Source organism: Leiobunum rupestre, chromosome 5 (genome assembly GCF_980474605.1).
Source record: "Leiobunum rupestre chromosome 5, qqLeiRupe1.1.hap1, whole genome shotgun sequence".
Lineage (NCBI taxonomy): Eukaryota > Metazoa > Arthropoda > Arachnida > Opiliones > Sclerosomatidae > Leiobunum > Leiobunum rupestre.
Genome location: NC_143388.1, coordinates 70,721,501 through 70,729,205, shown reverse-complemented (window position 1 = coordinate 70,729,205; position 7,705 = coordinate 70,721,501).

Genomic DNA, 7,705 nt, shown 5'->3' with positions numbered 1-7,705 from the left:
ACTACGGTGGATTTGGACTCATTTGTTGCTACCGCGCGTCAGGTTTGTGATGCGCACATGCGTCCCAAAACTGGTCGCCGGTTCAACTCTGTCCCATGGTACACCCCTCAACTGACTGCTCAACGAAGCAAGGTTCGAGCCTATCGGCGGAGAGCTCAACAGATCAATGATCCTCTCCTCCGCGCTCAGAACAAAGAAACAGCTGTGTACAAAAAGTTATTGAACACTTCTAAGCAGGCGTCTTGGCGCGTTTTTGTACTAATATCAATGCTTCGAACCCATTTACATTGCCTTATAAAATGGCTTAGCACAAATTGCGTTGCAATGAAACTGATGATCAGACTTTTATACGATATGATTCTGTCTTGGCTCCTACCACGCTCAACGACGTTCCCATGACTCTACCCGAACTTGAGAATATTATTTACTCCATGCTAGAGCATAGCACCGAACCAATTTTCAACGGCGGCGGCGGGAACGATAATTAGTTCGGCGGCGGCGTGGCGCGCCGATTTTCCGAAAATAATCGGCGGCGACGGCGCCTAAGGGGAAAAACTGCCCCTCCTCAGAAATAGCGCCAGCCTTTTAATAGACCGCTAGAACTTAAATTGTTAAACACATTTAAAAAAAAAAAGTTTAATAGAATGTATTTTATTAAAATAGGAACCACTTGTTTCCAAAACAAAGAAGAGGTAACTTTGGTTACATACTATCAGATGTAACTTATTTAATCATAAGTGTGCCTGAAAGAATTTTTTCATAATGATACCTTGTTGCAAGGATATGACGTTATTGACGTCACTTCCCAGTCGATGACGGTTTTATCGTCATCAAAACTAGTTCTCGCGTAGGGGGGAAGGAAGTTAAAACCAGTTTTACGCGACGTTAGTGCTGTATTTTCTTTGGTGGCTGTCAAAGACTATATAAAGTTACGCGTAGCTTTATATAGTCTTTGGTGGCTGTGAAACAAGGTCTCATTTAAATTTTTAATACAGATATGTTAAACAGAGGCACACTTATGAGTAACTATGTCACATATGATACTATTAAACTAAAACATTTACGCTAGTAATAACAATACTACCATTTCACTAGTATTATTATCTATACACTCTTTTTAGAAACTTTTGCTGGGCGCCGCCATTATCGTACAGACAACCAACGAGCCAGCCCTCTACCGCATAAATTTCATCCCCCCAAATCCGGTTTTTCCCCACGCATTTAAGTCTATTATCACAAATTATTTTACCTTTGTATCAAAGGAATTTTTAAAATGTAATAGAATAGTTATTGCTGAATGCAGCCAATGCAGCTGATACGTTTCTGTACTTATTACAAAATACGAGGCGAGGCAACTCCAAAGCCGTTTTCATTTCTCTCTCTCCTATCCCAGCTATCTGCTGCAGAAAATCTTGGTGCGCGCGGTGCAGTGGTGCCAGATCTTTTGCAAATTATTAATTATTTTTAATTTTATAACGCTAGTACGGTGCACCCAACAGCCTAGGAATCGTAGCACTACCAAAAGAAAAATCTATGTAGTTTAGATCTCAAAACGTAATTATTATACTTTAATAATGGAAATTAATTCGGCGGCGAAATGAAAATGTGGCGGCGGCGGCAGCGGCGCCACCGAAATTAAATTTATCGGCGGCGGCGTTTCGGCGCTATCCTCTACCCCATGCCACCTCATAAGGCTCCTGGCCTCGACGGGCTTTCCCTAGAGATCATCCTGGTGCTCTTTCAAGCTATGCCGCTACTCTTGCTGAACCTGTCCAATGCTTGTCTGTTGCTTCAGCACTTCCCTTATGAATGGATTTTGCTACTTAAACCAGGTCGCGATCTCTCTAACCCATCGTCCTATCGGCTGATAAGTCTTTTCAGTGTGTTTGGTAAACTCCTTGACAAGTTCCTCATTCACGAGGCACAGTATGGTTTTTGCCACGGCAAATCGACTGTTCACGCGCTTAACGCTATTATTACCTCCATTAGGGAGAGTTCCAAATCGGGGGAGTACATCTCCCTTATATCTCTTGATATAAAAGGCGCATTCGACAGAGTGTGGATTCCTGGCATCTTGCATCGCCTCAAGCATGCTTTCTGTCCAGCCAATATTTATGGCTGTCTCGAGAGCTTCCTCACCGATCGTCGCATTGCTGTTCCAACAGCGAATACTATTATTTTGCGTCCTGTCTCGCGGGCCCTGTGCTTTGGAACACAGTAGCGGAGCTAAGGTTTTTTCACAAGTGGGCTATATATTTTGTGGCCCCTAAGAATTTGGTGGCCCTTACAACTTTAGTGACCCCTTATAAATTTTCCAGGAAGCGAGAAGAGCAAGGTCGTTTTATTGTTGCGGCTCTCGTCCCATTTACTGGACCCCCTACTGCTTGTATCCGACCTGGAGGGGACACGTGCATGCCCAGGGTATTTCCCTAAATTCCTTGAAGCCCCTTTCTTTTGTTTCTATCGTTCATTCAACTTTCTCTCAATTTCTGCCTCCTTCCTCTATATCTGTTTATGGTCTACTCTCTTCTTTTGAAAGATTTTTTCCAGTAAAACGTTTCTTAGCAATAAAACAAATTTCTAGAGATTAAGAAGATTCATAAATTCAAATATGTGGCCTCTTAATTATAAATATATGGCCCTTTTAATAAAAATGTGGCCCCTCTCAGAAATGCAGGGGGGCTAAAGCCCACCTCAGCCCACCCTTAGCGCCGCTACTGTTGGAACATAGTTATTGATTCCCAACTACGTTTGCAATTGCCGAACGCCTGTGATTCGCAGGCTTTCGCGGATGACACAACTTTGCTGGTTCGTGCCAAGTCTAGACGAGATCTAGAGTCCAGAGGTAACGAAGCTCTGGCACTTGTCAATAATTGGAGCAAACGGTACAAGCTTACCTTTTCCCCGGAGAAGGCCGGCTGTATAACCTATCATGGTCTGGGCGCACCTGACCGCTTACCGATCTATCGTTTAGATGGTAACCATATTCTCCATGTGAGTCAAATTAAACCAATTGGGGTGATTATAGACAATCAGCTCAGCTGGTTGCCTCACCTCAAGGCAGTACATACAAAAGTGGTGGCCCTTACCCAAAGTATAGCCCAAAGTATACGAAACCTGGGGGATTACTGGGGCCGCCTTACGGCAAATTTACAACGTGGCATCGAAAGAGTAATTGTGTACGCAGCCGGTGCCTGGTGGAAGGAGACAGGCAATGTTAAACTGGTCCAGAAACTAAGGACCATTCAGCGTATTTTCGCTTTGCGTATAATCAAGGCTTATCGCACCATCTCCACTGATGCTCTCCTAGTGCTTGCCCGTTTGGAACCAGTTGACTTGGTTGCCAGTAGGGAGGCCTGCCTTTTTCGACTCTTTCACGGGTGACTGACTGCGATACCACAGTTGTTCCTAAGAACCTACTCCATCCCTATGATATTTGGGCCGACCATCCGGATAGCCGGCTCGGCCATCCGTGCACTACAATCGACGCTACTGAGACCCACTACGAACTCTTCACCGACGGATCAAAAACTGATTCACATGTCGGGTGTGCGTTTGTATTTTATTGGAACGGTCTTGAACAGACCTCGTTCCAGTTCCACCTAAACAAGGAAACTGATATCTTTTAGGCCGAGTTATTTGCCATTTTTCGGGCACTGACATGGATCAAGGACGAGATGATCGTCGCTCCGGTCGTGATCTACACTGATTCACTATCTTCAATTCAGCCTTTCCGAAACCCAATCTCTGACGTTACATTGGTTCACGAAATTAAGCATCTTATCAATGATATTGGCACTGACATTGTCAAGCTCTCTTGGATAAAGGTTCACGCGGGCTTCCGCGGCAATGAGCGAGCAGACGCTTTAGCCAAGGCCGCGACCTTAGGGGACGGGACTACAATCTCCCTCCAGCTGACCAGAAACTATTTTCGCCAAGTCTTTAAGGACCTTTCAGCGCACCGATGGCAACTGCAATGGGACCATTCTGAGAAGGGTCGTTATACTCACGCCCTCTTACCCAGAATTGACTCTCTTGCCAATAATGTCGACCATTTTACGACTCAAATTTTAAGCGGGCACGGCAAATTTCTTCGTCGGGATAACTCTTTCGGACCTGAACGGGACTCTCTAACTCTAGATTGGATTTACGTCTCTCGCTCTCTTGGGATTTGTATTGGCCTTCTTTCTGGATTCATTGATTTTCGTAGCTGGATACGTCTGGGGACTCGCTGAACGTCATTATTATGAATGTTAAATGATAGGGGACCTCATGATTTCATTTCGACTTTGCTAAAGTTTCTAAGTTTTGGTTTAAAGTTTTAAGTTTCTAAGTGAAGGGCCGGGCCATGGCGGAGCAGAGCTTCCGCCTGCGAGTCTCTTGGGGCTTTCTTCTTGTTTCTTTTTGTTTTGAGGTTGCAGGGTCCTTTTATGCTCTCGGTCTTGTCACTCATTCCTTAATGATGGTGCTCTCTTGGGGCATTGGGTACCTAGGACGTAGGGGGGTGGCTTACGCCTTTGACTATGCTTTTTTGGGGTCTACGTGACTTGACGAATTTGAGGTTGGTGGGGAGTTGGGGATCCTTTCGTCCTATCGCGTCTTTGGTAACCTTGGCCTTGTTGCTGAGGGATCCAATTCACGATTTATACTATGGCTATTTTTCGAAGTTTATGATAGTTTCAAGGTTTTTTGCGTGGGGCTCTCTCAAACTGACAATAAAACTCTACTCCTTGCCTATTCTATTAAATTTTTTGGAGCCTAGGCTTAACAATGAAATCTACATTACTTTACATTTAATTGTGATATTTGACTAAAACTTAATGGGGGTCACACTTAAATTACATTTCTTATCTTGGGCCATCAGGCCATATAGTTCCCTAGGGACTTTATACTTTAGATATGACTAGGGGGCCAACCTTTATTATATACATGACTTAAACTTAAATTTCAACTTAAAATAGTTAACGTTTGATAGATTTAGATATTTCAATATTATAAGAGGGGGTACTTTACATGGTTTACTTATAAAAATATAATTATTGCGTAGGAAACTAATTTATTATAGCGATATAACGTTAGTTACGTCAGCTTAACCTTAAACACATACTGACGAAATCTCGAGGGGACATTCATAAAGACTTACTTCGCTTACCGGATTTCAAAACAAGACGAGGAGTACGCAAAACCTAGAAACACTCTGGGACTTTACATAAAATATAAAATGGAATGGAATGAATATCAAAAAATATTACACAACAAGACAAGGGGGCACCTCTGAGGCGGTCACACCACCCTCTAGAAAAGCTTTGCTGAAATCCTCCCACGCCCTTGCTAGAAAGATTATCTCCGGATATAGTAGCGACAGCACCTTTAACAACTTGATTTCGAACTACAATACAATTTGTCTGAAGAATATGTTAATCGTCAAGAAGAGGTTTCAGGACTTTTTGATACCTGTTTTCTTTAAAGGGAATATAACCTGCTAAGCAATCTTTATGGAAGGCCCCTTCAATTTTTCAAATTTCCCTGTACAGTGGCGCCAAACATTTTTAAAGTCAAATTCAAGGGCGGCCAGAACTGCAAACGTTGGTGTTCCACACCAAATACCTCAGGTTATATTCCCTTTAAGATCAGGATACCTTTCAACAAGGGCCAGGTTTAGTTAGTTAACTTACTCCTCAAGACCGGTCTTATATTTCCTACCACAAAGTAAACAGAGTAACTTTATGTTTACCCCTTCTAGCACCAAGGGAATTATTTAGTTCAACCTCGTCTAAGTAGAAATGCAAACGTAAAGCTGAGGTATCCTTACTAAATATCATATGAACCATCAACCAACAAATTGAACCATCATCATAGTCTCTCAAATATTTCGATTTGTTTTTACTTTTTGTTATTTCAGACCAAATGTCATCGTGAGAACACATATTTTATAAGGTTTTCAAAACTGGGAAATAACTAGACGCTTGCCTCAAAATTTTACCATTAACTCTTTTAACACCAAGAATGTAATCTATTGGCTCAACACGATTCAAATTATCTCTGCAGAATTTATGCAGGTAAAATTCGGAATTTATATGCTTTGTAACTAATTCAGACATAATTTTAGCTTCTGTTAAGCGTTCTAGCTCCGAAAGATGACTTTGACATTGAAGGTAACCATATAGATACAATTTTCAATAATGATTTTGAAACTCTTTACAATAGACGTTGGAACACAATTGGGTAACTTATGCTTTTGGACATGAGTTCCAATCCATGAAAGTAGACCACAAATGCCGCAGCTGCGGCATTCTCCGATAGAAGAAAATATCTAAACCTGCATTGGTTGGTCGCCCGGGTAAAAACAATTTCCACCTATAACATTGTATTCACAGTGTTTAGCTCCCATCTGTTGGTAAAAAGACCTGAAGATGGTTGCTTCCTCACTTACAATGTTTTATATCGGGGTTAAGTTTTTAATTACTAATAACGCATCGGTAGAGATCGTACGATATACACAGCAAATTCTAAGAGCCGCTATTTGTTCGATTGACCTGAGCTTTCGAACCATTTAAGAGCTCTCTGACTCGCGCCACCATGCGCCAGCACCGTAGGTGACAATACACTCAATATAGCCTTTGAATACCACCCTCAACGCTCTATAATCAAGCACCACTCGACCTTTGCAAGGCAAGCAATGGACTGAACGAGACGAGTAACCTTATTCTTAACCTCCTCCAAATGAGGCAAGAAACACAAAGTTTGGTACATGGTAACGCCCAAAACTTTAACGGTTTTGACATTAAGGATTCTCTTATTATTAAGAGAGGAAATTGGGAGCCGATTCATCACCTTTGTTTTGGAAAAAGTGATTGCAACGGTCTTCCTAGAACAGAACTTCAATTTATCAATTGAACTCCACTGATTGAGAGTATCCAGAGCTTCGTTACCAAGAACCGCAAGGCCACGCCTCGAGAACTCCAGACCATAGCCTGTAGGTCATCCGCAAAGGCCAGAATAGCACTCGCAGCCGGGTAAACCCGACTTAGAGCGCCATCCATGACTAAATTGAAGAGTAGAGGCCCGCTACAAGAACCCTGTGGACACCCCTTGGTAAGTGACTTATTAAGAACACTACCGCCTACATCAATCGAAGCAATTCTGTTGCTTAAGAAACTTTTATATAAATAATACAAGTTCTTTGGGCAAGCAACTTGCCGGACTCTTGACCGGACCTCCGGAACCCAGACATTGTCAATGGCCCCCTCTATGTCTAGGGAGATAAGATTAGTGTGCAGACCACTCTCTTTGTTATGCTTGACGCCTTCGACGATGTTATAAAGAGCATGCGTCATAGAGCGGCCATGCTTGAACCTATATCGGGCTGAGTTCATAAGACCTCTCTTATGAAGAGAGTAGTACAGTCTTCTTGAAAAGAGTTTATCAAGAACCTTACCCACTACTGACAGTAGAGAGATCGGACGGTATGATCGAGCATTCCTCCTATCTCTCCCCTCCTTATAAATCAATGCAATCCTAGCCACTTTCCAAATTTTTGGGAAGTGCCCAAGAGTTAAACATGCATTGTAGAGGCGCACGAAAACCAAGGGACAGACCAAAAACATAATCTTAAAAAATTCGATAGTAATGCCATCGAAACCCGGGGCTTTGCCCCTTTTGAAGGAATCAATGACATTTAGTACTTCATCTTCTTTAAAATCCA